The following is a 13,239-nucleotide window of genomic DNA, read 5'->3' as shown; positions in this document are numbered from 1 at the left end:
TCTGGATTTTCCTTCTTTGTTATCCAATATTATCCATAATTTTTTTATGATCCACACAATGGATTGCTTTTTTTATTTTATTTTATTTTATTTTTGGGGGGTGGGCACGGTATGGAGTCCTGGTGTGGAACTGTGAGTTAAAGCGCCAGACTGCAAAGCCATTTGAACTGCAAGGTTGGCAGTTCAAGCTCAACAGCTGCTCCTCATAAACCCTATACAGGGTCACTATGGGTCGGAACCAACTCAAAAGCACTAAACAACAACACCACCACAGTGTACTTTATTGATGATACATGACAAGCTTGGATTCTCTAATCTCTTTGCCTTGTCCAGGGGTTCTGGATGGAAACTGTTGAAGATGGGAGGTTCTCGGTGCATTGAGGAATTGAGTTGGGCTAAGGACTCCCCAGCAGCTGTGGAGGGTCTTTCTCTTCCTCTAGTGCTGTTGCTGGAGCTGGTGGTCCTGGGGGCTCTCATTCCTTGGAGGCCATGTGGACCATTAGGTCCAACACCCTATTACTGTAACCAAATTCATTGTCATACCAGGAAATGAGCTGGACAAAGTGGTTGTTGAGGGTAATGTTAGCCCCATCATCAACGGTGGAAGAGTAGGTGTCACTGTTAAAGTCACAGGAGATAACCTGGCCTTCAGTGTAACCCGGGTTGCCTTTTAGGAGTCCATCTAATGTCTGCTTCATCATTTTCTTGATGTCATTGTATTTAGCAACTTCCTCCAGATGGCAGGTCAGTTCCATGACAGACACATTGGGAGTTGGGACACAAAAGTCCATGCCAGTGAGTTTCCCATTCAGCTCAGGGATGACATGGCTCACAGTCTTGGCAGTGCTGGTAGATGCAGGGATGATTATCTGGTCAGCCCCATGGCCATCATGTCACAGTTTCCCAAAGGGACCATCCACAGTCTTCTGGGTGGCAGTGATGCCATGGACTGTAGTCATGAGTCCCTCCATGATGCCAAAGTTGTCATGTATGGCCTTGGTCAGGGGAACCAAACAGTTGGTGGTGCAGGAGATATTGCTCACTATTTTGAAAGAGTTGTCATACTTCTCATGGTTCATGCCCATCACGAACATGGGGGCATCAGAAGTGGCAGAGATGATTACCCTTTTGGTACCACCCTTGAAATGAGCCCCACCCTTCTCCAAGGTCGTGAAGACATCGGTGGACTCTACAACATATTCAGCACCAGCATCACCCCATTTGATGTTGGTGGGGTATCTCATTCCTGGAAGATAGAGATGGGCTTCCCATTGATGATAACTTCCTGCTTTCAGCCTTAACAGTACCATGGAACTTGCTATGAATGGGATCATACTGGAACACGTAGACTGTGTAGCTGAGGTCAATGGAGGGGTCATTGATGGCAACAACCTCCACTTTTCCAGAGTAAATAGCATTCCTGGTGACCAGGCACCCATCGACTACAACTTTCACCATCCTGTCTCAGTTATGTGGCTGGAACTAAATGAGAAGCTGCGGACACCTGTTAAACGGGGAGGAGCAGAAAGCCACAATGGATTGCTTTTGAATAAATAAAACACAACTAAATATCTTTCAAGTATTCTCTCCTTTCAACTGAGATTCATCTGGCATCAGTAATGATAACCCCTATCCCATGTTCTCTCCTAAATCTGGCTTGAATTTCTGGCAGTTCCCTTTTCATTTACTGCTGTAACCATTTAAACATTCCCTACAGAAAAGATTTACTTGTATGTGATATCAATGATATTGTTAGGTAATTTCCACATCCTGTTGGATCACCTTTCATTTTGAATGGAGGCACATAGGGATCTCGTCCAGTCGATTGGTCAGATAGCTAGCTGTCTTTCAAATATCTTGGCATAGATGAGTGAATGCTTCCAGCATTACAATCATTAGTTTAAATGCCTCAGTTGACATTCAATCAAGTCCTGGAGCCTTAATTTTCACTAGTGTCTTCTGTGCAGCTTTGCTTTATTTCTTCAATATCATTGGTTTTCGATCATACGATACCTCATTAAATGGCTGAATGGTAACCAATTATTTTTGGTATAATGACTATGTGTATTCCACAGTATTTCCAATAATCTTATATGCATGTGAAAGTTGAACAGTGAATAAAGAAGACTGTAAGAAGAATTGATGCATTTGAGTGATGGTGATGGAGGAGAATATTAAAAGCACCATAAACTGCCAAAAGAACTAACAAATCTGTGCTGAAAGAAGTACAGTTAGAGTGCTCCTTGAAATCAGGATGATAAAACATCCCCTTTCATACTTGGGACATATTATCATATTATCAGGAGGAACCGTGGAGGAGGACATCATGCTTGGTAAGCTGGAGGTTCAGAGGAAAAGAGAAAAAAAAATCCAACGAGATGGATTCATACAGTTGTAGAAGCAGTGGGGTCAAGCAGAGTGATGATTCTGTGGTTGGTGTACGTCAAGGAAGTGGGTTGTTCTGTTGTACATATGGTAGCTATGAGTCGCTACCAATGCTATGGCACCTAACAAAATAGTCAAGAGCCAGCTGGAGACTTTTCTGACACCCATCTTTTCTTTTTTTCCTGTCCTTGTAATGACCTTTATTTATGTATGAAGCCCTTGATGTTATCACACAACACGTTTTATCTTTGGTCATTAGTATTCATTGTATCAAGTTTATTATTAAAATGATCTCTAAATTGGGGTGGGATCAATTTAAGGTGGTGTCCTAGAGTGGCTCTTAAGATCGATTTGAATCACAAGGTCAGCAGTTCAAACTTATCAGTTGCTCCATGGAAACCTTAAACATGGTCACAATGAGTGAACCGACTCTATGGCACTTGACAACAACAAACTTCAGCTAGAGTTTTGGCTCTTGTGGACTCATTTAAATTATCATCAGTTTTAAGTTGTACTTCCATATAAGTGATCGATGTTCTAGTCTCTGATCTGGCACAGGCAGATGATATTGAGCCTATCCACTGTCTCTTCCACAGATACAGTCAATTTGATTTCTTTGTATTCTGTTTGGCAAGCTCTTTGTATATATTTACCATATACATTGATAGCTTTGCAAAGTTCTATTATATGATCTCTGGTATCATTTTAATCATCAACAACATATTTTCCAACTGCTGATCCTTCTTTGTTTCCAATATTCACATTCTAATTACCAGTTATTATCAATGCATTTTGATTGCACATTTGATAAATTTCAGATTGTAAAAGTTGGTTAACAAAATCTTCAGTGTCTTCATCCTTGACATTAGTGGTCGATGCATAAATATTTATATCCATCTCTATGTAATCTATATCTTTCTATCTCTCTATCTCTCTATCTCTATAACCCTGGTTTCACAATAGACTATTAACAGAAAGATCTGTAGTTGGAACTTACCAACTGCTCTCCAGGAGAAAAATGTAGTATTCTGCTTCTATCAAGATTTTCTGTGGGAGTTGTCATATGAGTTGGAATCAACTTGATGCCAATAGGTTTTGTTTTATGTTTATATGTATATATACATACAGTGTAGTAGTTACAAATCGGGCTGTGAACTACAAAGGGAGCAGTTTGAAACTACCAGCTGTTCTGTGGGAGAAAGATGAGGCTTTCTGCTCCCATAAAGATTTACAGCCTTGGAAATCCTGTACAGGGTTGTTATGAGTTGGAAACGACTCCACGGTATATAACCACCACCACCATGTGACAAGATTTCTATTTGTGATCTGGAGGCAGACTGTTGTTGTTAAGTGCCGTGGAGTCAGTTCTGATGGATGGAAACTCTATGTAGGGTTTCTGAGGAGTGGCTGGTGAGTTTGAATTGCAGACTCTACCCACATAAATTCCTGTTTGCTCTTAAAGCCTTCAAGCCTTCAGCTAGTTGGATGAAGTCTACACACACTATGGAGAGTGATTTGCCTACTTAAAGCCAGCAAATTTAATCACACAAGGCTACTTTATAATAACTTCTAAACTAGTGTTTTACCAAATGCTTTGGAATGGTAGCCTAGTCAGCTTGACACATACAATTAACCATCACAACTCTGTTCAGGTTGCTGCGGACATTATCAGAGTTTACTCTGGGACTCTAATGATTAAAACCAGGACCCAAGAGCCAAAATTTCAGGAGGGTGGATTCCAAACAAGCAAAAACATTGGATTGTCACACTATCTCATCATGGAAGGGGTGGTCATGTGAGTTGAGTCCTCATAAATGTCAACTCAGCAGGTAACATGCAGGTCTGTAACCCTTCTTCCAAGTTCTACTCCTAGCTCTACCACTAGGCAGTAGTGGGATCAGACAAGTTATGTAAAGCATCTGAACCTCCAGTTCCTCATCTGGGACAGGGGTTGCTGTGAAACTTTCATGACATAGTCCATGCAAGGCAATTGTGGTAGCCTGATCCGTACTTTAAGTGTCAGCTACTTTACATTCAGGTAGAGACTGCTGACCACCTAATAAGAAATCTTGGCAGGTGGTTTCCTGATGTAATGAGAGCTTAGACTATTAGCCCTTCCAGATCTGGAATTCTGAGGTTCTACATGAGCTTCAGAGTTGTTCCCATACACACCCCAAAAATTTATAGTGGATCACATCTAAGGGTTTTCTGGTAAAATTGATATTGCACAATTCAATCTCACTTGGTGATAATGTATCTTAGATGCAGTTCAACAGTATTCTCTGAAGGGATGTGCTAAAAATAACAATCAGCTATTATTCTATTCTTGAAGCTCTTTACAATGGTCGTTTTGGGTCCATTCAGCACACTGCATTGAGTTTCTACTCAGAGACTGTGGTCTCTCAGTTCTGCCCCAAGCTTGCCTTCCCATCATCCCATCTGAGTCCACAGTACATCACTGTTCACCTGGAGAGCTGCACTTGGTTCCTACCTGGGCCTCCATCACTTTTCTTCTTCCATGGCTTATAGAACAAACTCTCTAAATTTCACTCTGGTCAAGTGATTCTCCTCATCAACAGTCATTGCTAAGTCTCCACAACACACACAAGGAAGTCCACAATCTTTTGCTGGCAAGACAAAGACCTGAACAGAGGTGCCATCTTGTCAGTATCAGCACCCAGGCCTTCTCTGTGCTCCATCAAGTCCATTCTTATGAGTTCTTAATTTCTAGACACATCTAGAACTTTCTACACTCCTGGCTTCTGTTCAAAGTACTGCCTTATAAGATTCTTTTGTCTCAACATGCTTAATTACAACCCACTTTTCAAGACAGCATAACCATCAACCCCTTCATAAAACACTGGAAAATCTAAACCTCCTCTTCATAACTGACTTTGGAATCTCACTAATTTTTATTTGTGAACCTCAAATCTATTGTTTCATTTTGCCCAGTGTAGGCCTACGTGTACACAGCTTTCTTTACAAAGCCCATCTACCTTCTCTGAATCTTGCCTCCAACCTGAACTGCATCTCTAGATGGTCACTGGATTGAATCATCTCATTTCCCTCCCCTTACATTAGGATCCTGTTGGCCCAACAGTTAAGTACTCAGCTGTGAACAGAAACTTTGGTGGTTCGAACCCATCAGAAATTTCGTAAGAGAAAGACCAGATGATCTGCTTCCGTAAAGATTTCAGCCTGTATATCCCTGTGAGGTAGTTTTACTCTGCCACGTGGTGTCAATGTGAGTTGGAATTGACAACAACTTTTTAGGTGTTGGACACCTTGATTTTAGATATTTTATCTGCTGCTTCTTCTATGCGTTCTGACATACTTCTAAGCCTGAGACCATTTCCAATACAATGATTAATAAAGTGTAACAATTATCAAGCATCTTAAGGCTTCCATACATCAATTCCAGCCAGTCTACCATGTGGTTTGTTGTTAAGTGCTGTTAGGTGGTAACGACTCATACCAACCCTGTGTAGGGTTTCTGAGGAGTGGATGGTGAACTTGAACTGCCAACCTTGTGGTTCAAACCAACTTTGCAGTCCAGTGCATTAACTGCAGTACCACATCAGGACACCAATGGGATAGGTAGTGCAACTCTCATTTTACAGCTGAAGAAAGTAAATGTCTACATACTTCAGCTACGTTCATCAAAACAAACACCTCGTAAATACCATCATGGATCTCTGATGTGTAACTACATGCCCTTTCCACTAGTTAGATGGGCATTTGAGAGGTCAGGCCCCAGGGGCCACTCTAATCTCTGCTAGCTCCTGAGTAAAGTCTTACCCCTAGTTACAAGAAACACTCCCTAAAGCAGCCTCCGTGTCTAGTTTGTTAATGGCTGAGTCTCCATGGCCTTGTCCAGGCTTGGCACAGAGTAGGTCCTTAATAAATATTTAAAAGAAGTGAATAACTAGGCAGTTGGAAGTGCAAGCAGAGAAAGCAGGAGCCAAGGGTTAGGCAATGAAGAATAGAGTCAAAGTCCCATAAGTCTGAACTGCAGAGATATTTTAATATGCATGGCCCAAAATAAGAGGTACTGAGTCATCTCAGAAGTTACACACACACACACACACACACACACACACACACACAATCTGGGCAATGGCAGGGTGGGGAAAATCACTTAGCATGAAATAAGAAGGGAGTGAACCAGGAGGGAGCCAGATGTGTGCAAAAATGAAGGAAAGGGCAAATTTATTGGAAACTCAAGTTCGTTATCTGAAAGAGAGCACAGAACAATTTCAGAAATGGGAAGGTACTTACCCTGGGGATATTTATAGAGGATGCAGTTAAATGTCTCAGAGGCAGAGCATGAAGAATAGGGCTGTGCTGGACCCCAGGGATAGAGAAGAAAATAAATTTGGCTTTCTGCAACTTCAAACTCCGTTAGGATGACCAATGCCAATACGGATAGCAGTAAACCCTTCCTCAACTGCACAAAAGAGATAAGTGTCAAACACATCCACTCCCATAGATCATCCCCACCCTAGTCAGAGGTTACAGAAGCTTTCTCTTGTCATTAAAAATAGCTTAGCTTCCCATTGCCCTGAAATATACAAGGGATGATTTGAGTGGAGTAAGGTAGGGAACATGAGCTTTCTTTCAATTTGTTGGCTAGAGACTAGAACCTCTCTGTTCCCTCTCTATTTCCACCTATTTATTTAATTTCTTTGCCTATAAACCTTACTGTGAGATTGCATGCTTGCATTTTATTTCTTGATTCATCATGTTTTGTGGAGACTTGCTTTCTGACATTGTTTCCACATTCTTATACAAGAGATGTGTGTATGTGTGAATGTCCCACGGTGACTGTAGTCTTCTGGAAGAAGAGTTAAATGACACTAGGTATGGAAGGCATTTTGCCCATTCTACAGCCACCATTTTTAGTGGAGTAGATGCATTCTCCATATCAGAAGCAGCAGCTGTCTGTGGCTGCCTCGTATCCTTCTGTGAATGAGTAAAGAGGCTTCTTGGCACAAGATACAGACCCTCACATTGGGAATGTGGCCAGAATCCAAGATATGCTTATTTCTCTTCTTGCTAAGACGGAGCATGAGGTCTAACCATGATGTAATAAGAGTGATTGTTTAGACACTGGAATGAGACCATCCAATTACCAGCCCAACCTGAATCACTGATCCCTTCAAATTCAATATTGTTTCTTAAAATAAATACTGAAGTGACTTCATATCAAGGGAGAGGCAGATCTTGGCCATTTAATTATTGCCCAGAGATTAATGAATGAATAAAATATGATCTGGTTCAATTGTGGAATTATTTTCAAATTTTGCCCTGAAAGGTAATAATCCATTTGTCTAACCCAGACCTCAGAATTTTGTTATAAGAACATGAAACTTTTGTGAACACACAAGACAAAAATGAAAGCAGAGATGTCTTTCATTCCAAAAGAACAGTGATGCCCAAGCAGGTAGGAGTGAGTATCCACATTCACTTTTAAGTTGGCATCAAGAGACATGACAAGCAGAGGTCAGACAATGTACTTTTAGGTGAAGTAAGCATGCATTAAGAGCCTAACGATGCTGAACCTTAGAGCAGATACCTCCTACACTTCAGCTCATCTGTTTTTCACAATGTTATTAGGATTGGATGTTAATATCTTAATTTTACTGCCTAATGAAACTGCAGCTGAAAAAGGAAGCATCCAAGCTCATATGCATTGTATCTGAGCCAGAACTGGAGTTGAAGTTATTGAATTCTAAGCATGGGGTTCTTCCCTAAATACTACCATTCTTCTTACCTTTGCTAGAAAAAGGAAGCTGTACAGGGTTAAATTCTTCTTCATTCAAAACTATCCATCGAGATGAACTCTGTGTGAGTTTATTTGCATAATGCTGAAAATGCATTGCTAAACTAGACCCTGCCCCTGCCCTCAAGGAGCACAGTCTAATGGAGAAACTAGTGAAGACCAAATTGTCCCATGAGAGTGTTAAAAAAATAAATAAATAAAATAACTAAACCCAAACCCAACCCACTTCTGTCTAGTCAATTCTGACTCAAAAGAATCATACCACAATGAATAGAATTATGTGTCATGGAAATGCTAAGGACAGAGTAATTTATATCTGACAGCTGTAATGGACATTCTTCTAGATGATAAGATAGTGTGAAAGGCTGAGTCAGGAAGACAAACTGGAATTTGGTGGACTAAGAGGGAGTAAAGGAGCTCTGGTAGCATAGCAGTTATGAATTGTGCTGCTAAACTCAAGGTCAGCAGTTCAAAACTACCAGGGGTTCCATGGGAGAAAAAGGAGGCTTTCTGCCCCCGTAAAGATTTACAGCCTCAGAAGCCCTGTACAGGGTCACTATGAGTCGGAACCGACTCCACAGTACTTAACAACAACAACAACAACAAGCGGGAGGAAGTGTTGTAAGATGAAGAGAGAAGCAGGCACTATGAGAAGGCTGGAAAGAGAGACGAGCAGTGGGGAGATTTGGGATTTGTATAAAGGATCTTAGAGTCCCTGGGTGGTACAAAGAGTTAATGTGCTTGATTGGAATCCACCCAGAGACTTCTCAGAAGAAAGGTCTGGTAATCTGCTTCCAAAATAATTAGTCATTGGAAATTATGGAGCACATGTCTACTCTGACATATATGGACTCACAGTCAACTAGAAGGTAACTGGTTTTGTAAAGGGTTTGTTCATGTCATGGTTACAAATTCACCCTCCTCACATAAAACCTCCAGAAAGTTTAATTAAGGACACAGATAATTTATTTTAGTAGGCTCTTGAATGGACCCAGTAAGCCACAACCAGAGCCATTCATTCAGTGGTCCACTCAACCCAGCATTGAGCCTGGAACGACATTCTGACCAAGCTTCTGAGGAGCACATTTTCTAGAAAATAGATAAAGAGGTAAAAGCCTAGGACAGCAGAATGGAAAGTGTATGAAAAGAGGGGGCCTTAGAATGTTGGAAGGCATTGAAGTGCTGTGCCCAAATAGGGGAAAAAAATTGGCAAATACTAAGAACTCTTTCTAGAAAAAAAAGAAGTCACGTATTCAAGGGTACAGTAGCATAAGACAGAAATGGCTTATATTTGGAGACCACAAGCAGTTGAGTAAAGGAAGACCATCAACTTCTAACAGGAGATGGAGAACAGCTGGGTGAGATATCAGTACAGTTCCCACATTGCAGCCTGACTAGGCATGATCAGACTCAGGATGAACGGTTAGAGTGTGCTCCTGACCCCTTGAAATTCGGTCCAGCCACTGAGCTGCTATAGTGGTCAAGGTCAGATCTGAAGAAGCCACAGCTGAGGCTTTACCACAGGAATGGAGAGGAAAGGACAAACCTAAGAGGTACACAGGAGCAGTCAAGTTGGCTCTGACTCTTAGCAACCTATGAATAGCAGAACAAAACCTTGTCTGGTTTTGTACCTTTCTCACAAGCCATGGTATTTTCAATAACCTCATATGCATGCAAAATCTGGACAGTGAATAAGGAAGACCATAGAAGAACTGATGCTTTTGAGTTATGGTGTTGGAGGAGAATATTGAAAGTGCCATGGGCTGCCACAAGAACCAACAGATCCATATTGGAAGAGGTGCAACCAGAGTGCTCCTTAGAGGCCAGGATGGCCAAACTTCGTCTCTCATACATTGGACATATTGTCAGGAGGGACCAGTCACTGGAGAAGGCTATCATGTTTGGTAAGGTGGAGGGTCAGAGAAAAAGAGGAAGACTCCCAACGAGATGGATTGGCAAAGTGGCAGCATTGATGGACTCAAGCGTGGCAACAGTAGTGAGGTTTGCCCTGGATCGGGCAGTGTTTCGTTCTGCTATGCTTAAGGTCATTATGGCACCTAACAATAACAACAACACAATCATTGCTATGTTTGAACCTATTGGCTCAGCAACTGTGTCAATCCATATCATTGAGGGTCATCCTCTTTGGGGAGAGATCAAAATCAACAGACTCTACTCAATGCATGAGGCAACATTTTCCTTTGCCTTGGGTGGCAGCAATACAAATTACACCCAAAGATAGGACTAAGCAGAAGGCCGGGAAGGAGGAGGATGACTTGATGTCATATCCTGTTGAGTTCAGATGTCTGTGGTGTCAACTGACACTTTCATGGGGTTGTTGACACAATGTCATATGAGTTTGAGAAGAATGACAGGGCTTAAAGACAAATACCTTGGCATCATCACCACCTGCTTGAGTACTCAAATTCACCCAGAACACAAGAGTACGTAGGTCAAAAGCCATCAATTCTTCTATAGTCTTCCTTACTCATTTGTCCAAATTTCACATGCCTGTGAGGATCTTGAAAATGCCATGGCTTGAGTCAGGTGCACCTTAGTCATCAACTGACATCTTTGCTCTTGAACTTTAAAGAGGTTTTGTGCAGTAGGTCTGACTATTGTGATACATCGTCTGATTTCTTGACTGTTGTTTGAGGGTTGAGGGTAGATTCAAGCAAAATGAAGTCTTTGACAACTTCACACATTTCTTCATTTATCTTGAGGTTATTTATTGGGCCAGTTGTGAGTATTTTTGTTTTCTTTACATTGAGGTACAATCCATATAGAAGTCTGTGGTCCTTGATCTTAATCAGTAAGTATTTTAATTCTTCTTTACTTTCAGGAAGAAAGATTATATTGTCTGCATATCACAGGTTGTTACTGAGTCTTCCTCCAATCCTGATGCCATGTTCTTCTTCATATAATCCAGCTTCTCAGATTATTTGCCCAACATACCATTTGGATATGTATGGTGAAAGAATACAACTTTGAAACACATCCCCTGATTTTAAACCATTCAGCATCCACGGGTTCTATTCAAACAACTGCCTCTTGGTCTATGTACTGGTTCCTCATGAGCACAATTAGTTGTTCCAGAATACACATTCACTGCAATGCTGTCCGTAGCTTGTCATGATCCACACAATCAAAAGCCTTTGCATAGTCAATAAGGCACAGGTAAACATCTTTCTGGTAGTCTCTACTTTCAACCAAGTTCCACATGACGTCAACAATGATAGCCCTCATTCCAAGTCATGGTCTGAATACAGCCTGCACCTCTGGCAGCCCCTTGTCAATGTCTGCTGCAGTCATTTTTAATTATCTTTAGAAAAATTGTACTTGTATGTGATATTAATGATATTGTTGGATGAGTTCCATGTTCTGTTGGGTCACCTCTCTTTGGGATGGGCATAAATACGGATCTCTTCCAATCAGTTGGCCAGATAGTTGTCTTACAAATTTCTTGCCATAATTGAGTGCCTGCCTCCAGTGCTGCCTCAGTTTGCCAGAAAATTTCAATTTGTATTCCACCAATTCCTGGTACCTTGTCCTTTGCTAATTCCTTCAATGCACCTTGGGCTTCTTCTTCCTTCAGGGTTATTGGCTCTTGATCATATGCTACTTCCTAAAATAGTTGAACAGCAACCAATACACAGTAACTCTGTGTATTCCTTCCATCTTCTTTTGGTGATTTCTGCAACTTTCAATTTTTTCCCAATAGAATCCTTCAATATTACAAGTCAAGGCTTGTAGTTTTACTTTAGTTTCCTTAGCTTGATAAATGCTGAGCGTTTTCTTCCCTTTTGGTTTTCTAGCTCCATTTGCACATTTTTAAATCATATTTGACTTTGTCTTCCTGAGCTGCCCTTTGAAATGCTCTGTTTAGCTCTTTTGCCTCCTTATTTCTTCCATTTGCTTTAGCATTTCCATGCTAGAAAGCAAGTATCAGAGTCTCTTCTGAAATCCATTTTCGTCTTTTACTTCTTTCTTGTCTTCTTAAGAAGACAAGATGTACTTGATGTCAACCCACAATTCTTCGAGTCTTCGGTCATTAATGTCTATTGCATTAAATCTGTTCTTGAGATGATCTCTAAATTCAGATGGGATATGTTTAAGGGAAACCCTGTACAGGGTCACTATGGGTCGGAACCGACTCAACGGCACTTAACAACAACAACAACATGTTTAAGTTCATATTTTTTCTCTCATGAGCTTGTTTTTACCTCCTTCAGCTTCAGCATGAGTTTGCTTATGAGCAATTGATGTCTGTTTCACAGTCTTGCTTTGGCTGATGATATGGAACTTTTTGGAGTCCTAGTGTGTTGCTACGGGAGAATGTACTGAACCACAAGGTCAATTTGAACTACAAGATCGGGAATTCAAGTTCGCCAGCTGCTCTGTGGCAACCCTGTACAAAATTGCTTTGAATTCGAGTCAACTTGACAGCACTCAACAACAACAACAATATGGTAGTTTTCTATCAACTCTTTCCACAGATGTGTTGTTGTTGTTGTTGTCAGGTGCCATCGAGTCGGAACCGACTCATAGAGACCCCATGCACAGCAGAACGAAACAATGTCTGATCCTGGGCCAACCTCACTACTGCTGCCACACTTGAGTCCATCAATGATGCCACCTGGCTGATCCATCTCGTTGGGGGTCTTCCTCTTTTTCTCTGACCCTCCACCCTACCCAGATGTAGTCAATTTGATTTGTGTACTCCATGTGGTGAGGTTCATATGTATACACATCTTTTATGTTGTTTAAAAAGATAAAAGATATTTGCAGTGATGAAGACATTAGTTTTACAAAATTCCACCCTGTGATTTCCAGCATCGTATCTATCACCAAGGATGGCACTGTGGGTTAATGCACTAGACTGCAAAGCCGTTTGAACTACAGGGTTGGTGGTTCAAGGTCACCAGCTGCTCCTTGGAAACCCTATCCAGGGTCGCTATGGGTTGGAACTGACTCGATGGCACTTAACAACAACAACAACAACAATCTATCACCAAGGTCATATTTCCCAATTACTGAATTGCTATGTTTGAACCTATTGGCTCAGCAACTGT

General features: G+C 41.3%; 1 pseudogene; it reads right to left on the bottom strand.

The window, feature by feature from the left end:
• Positions 1-473: 473 nt before the first annotated feature.
• Positions 474-1,244, bottom strand: LOC102836346 (annotated as a pseudogene).
• Positions 1,245-13,239: the final 11,995 nt, after the last annotated feature.

The sequence above is a fragment of the Chrysochloris asiatica genome, unplaced genomic scaffold (assembly GCF_000296735.1).
Source record: "Chrysochloris asiatica unplaced genomic scaffold, ChrAsi1.0 scaffold00097, whole genome shotgun sequence".
NCBI lineage: Eukaryota > Metazoa > Chordata > Mammalia > Afrosoricida > Chrysochloridae > Chrysochloris > Chrysochloris asiatica.
Note: the sequence above shows the minus strand (reverse complement) of the source record. Positions and strands in the feature narration are given on the sequence as shown.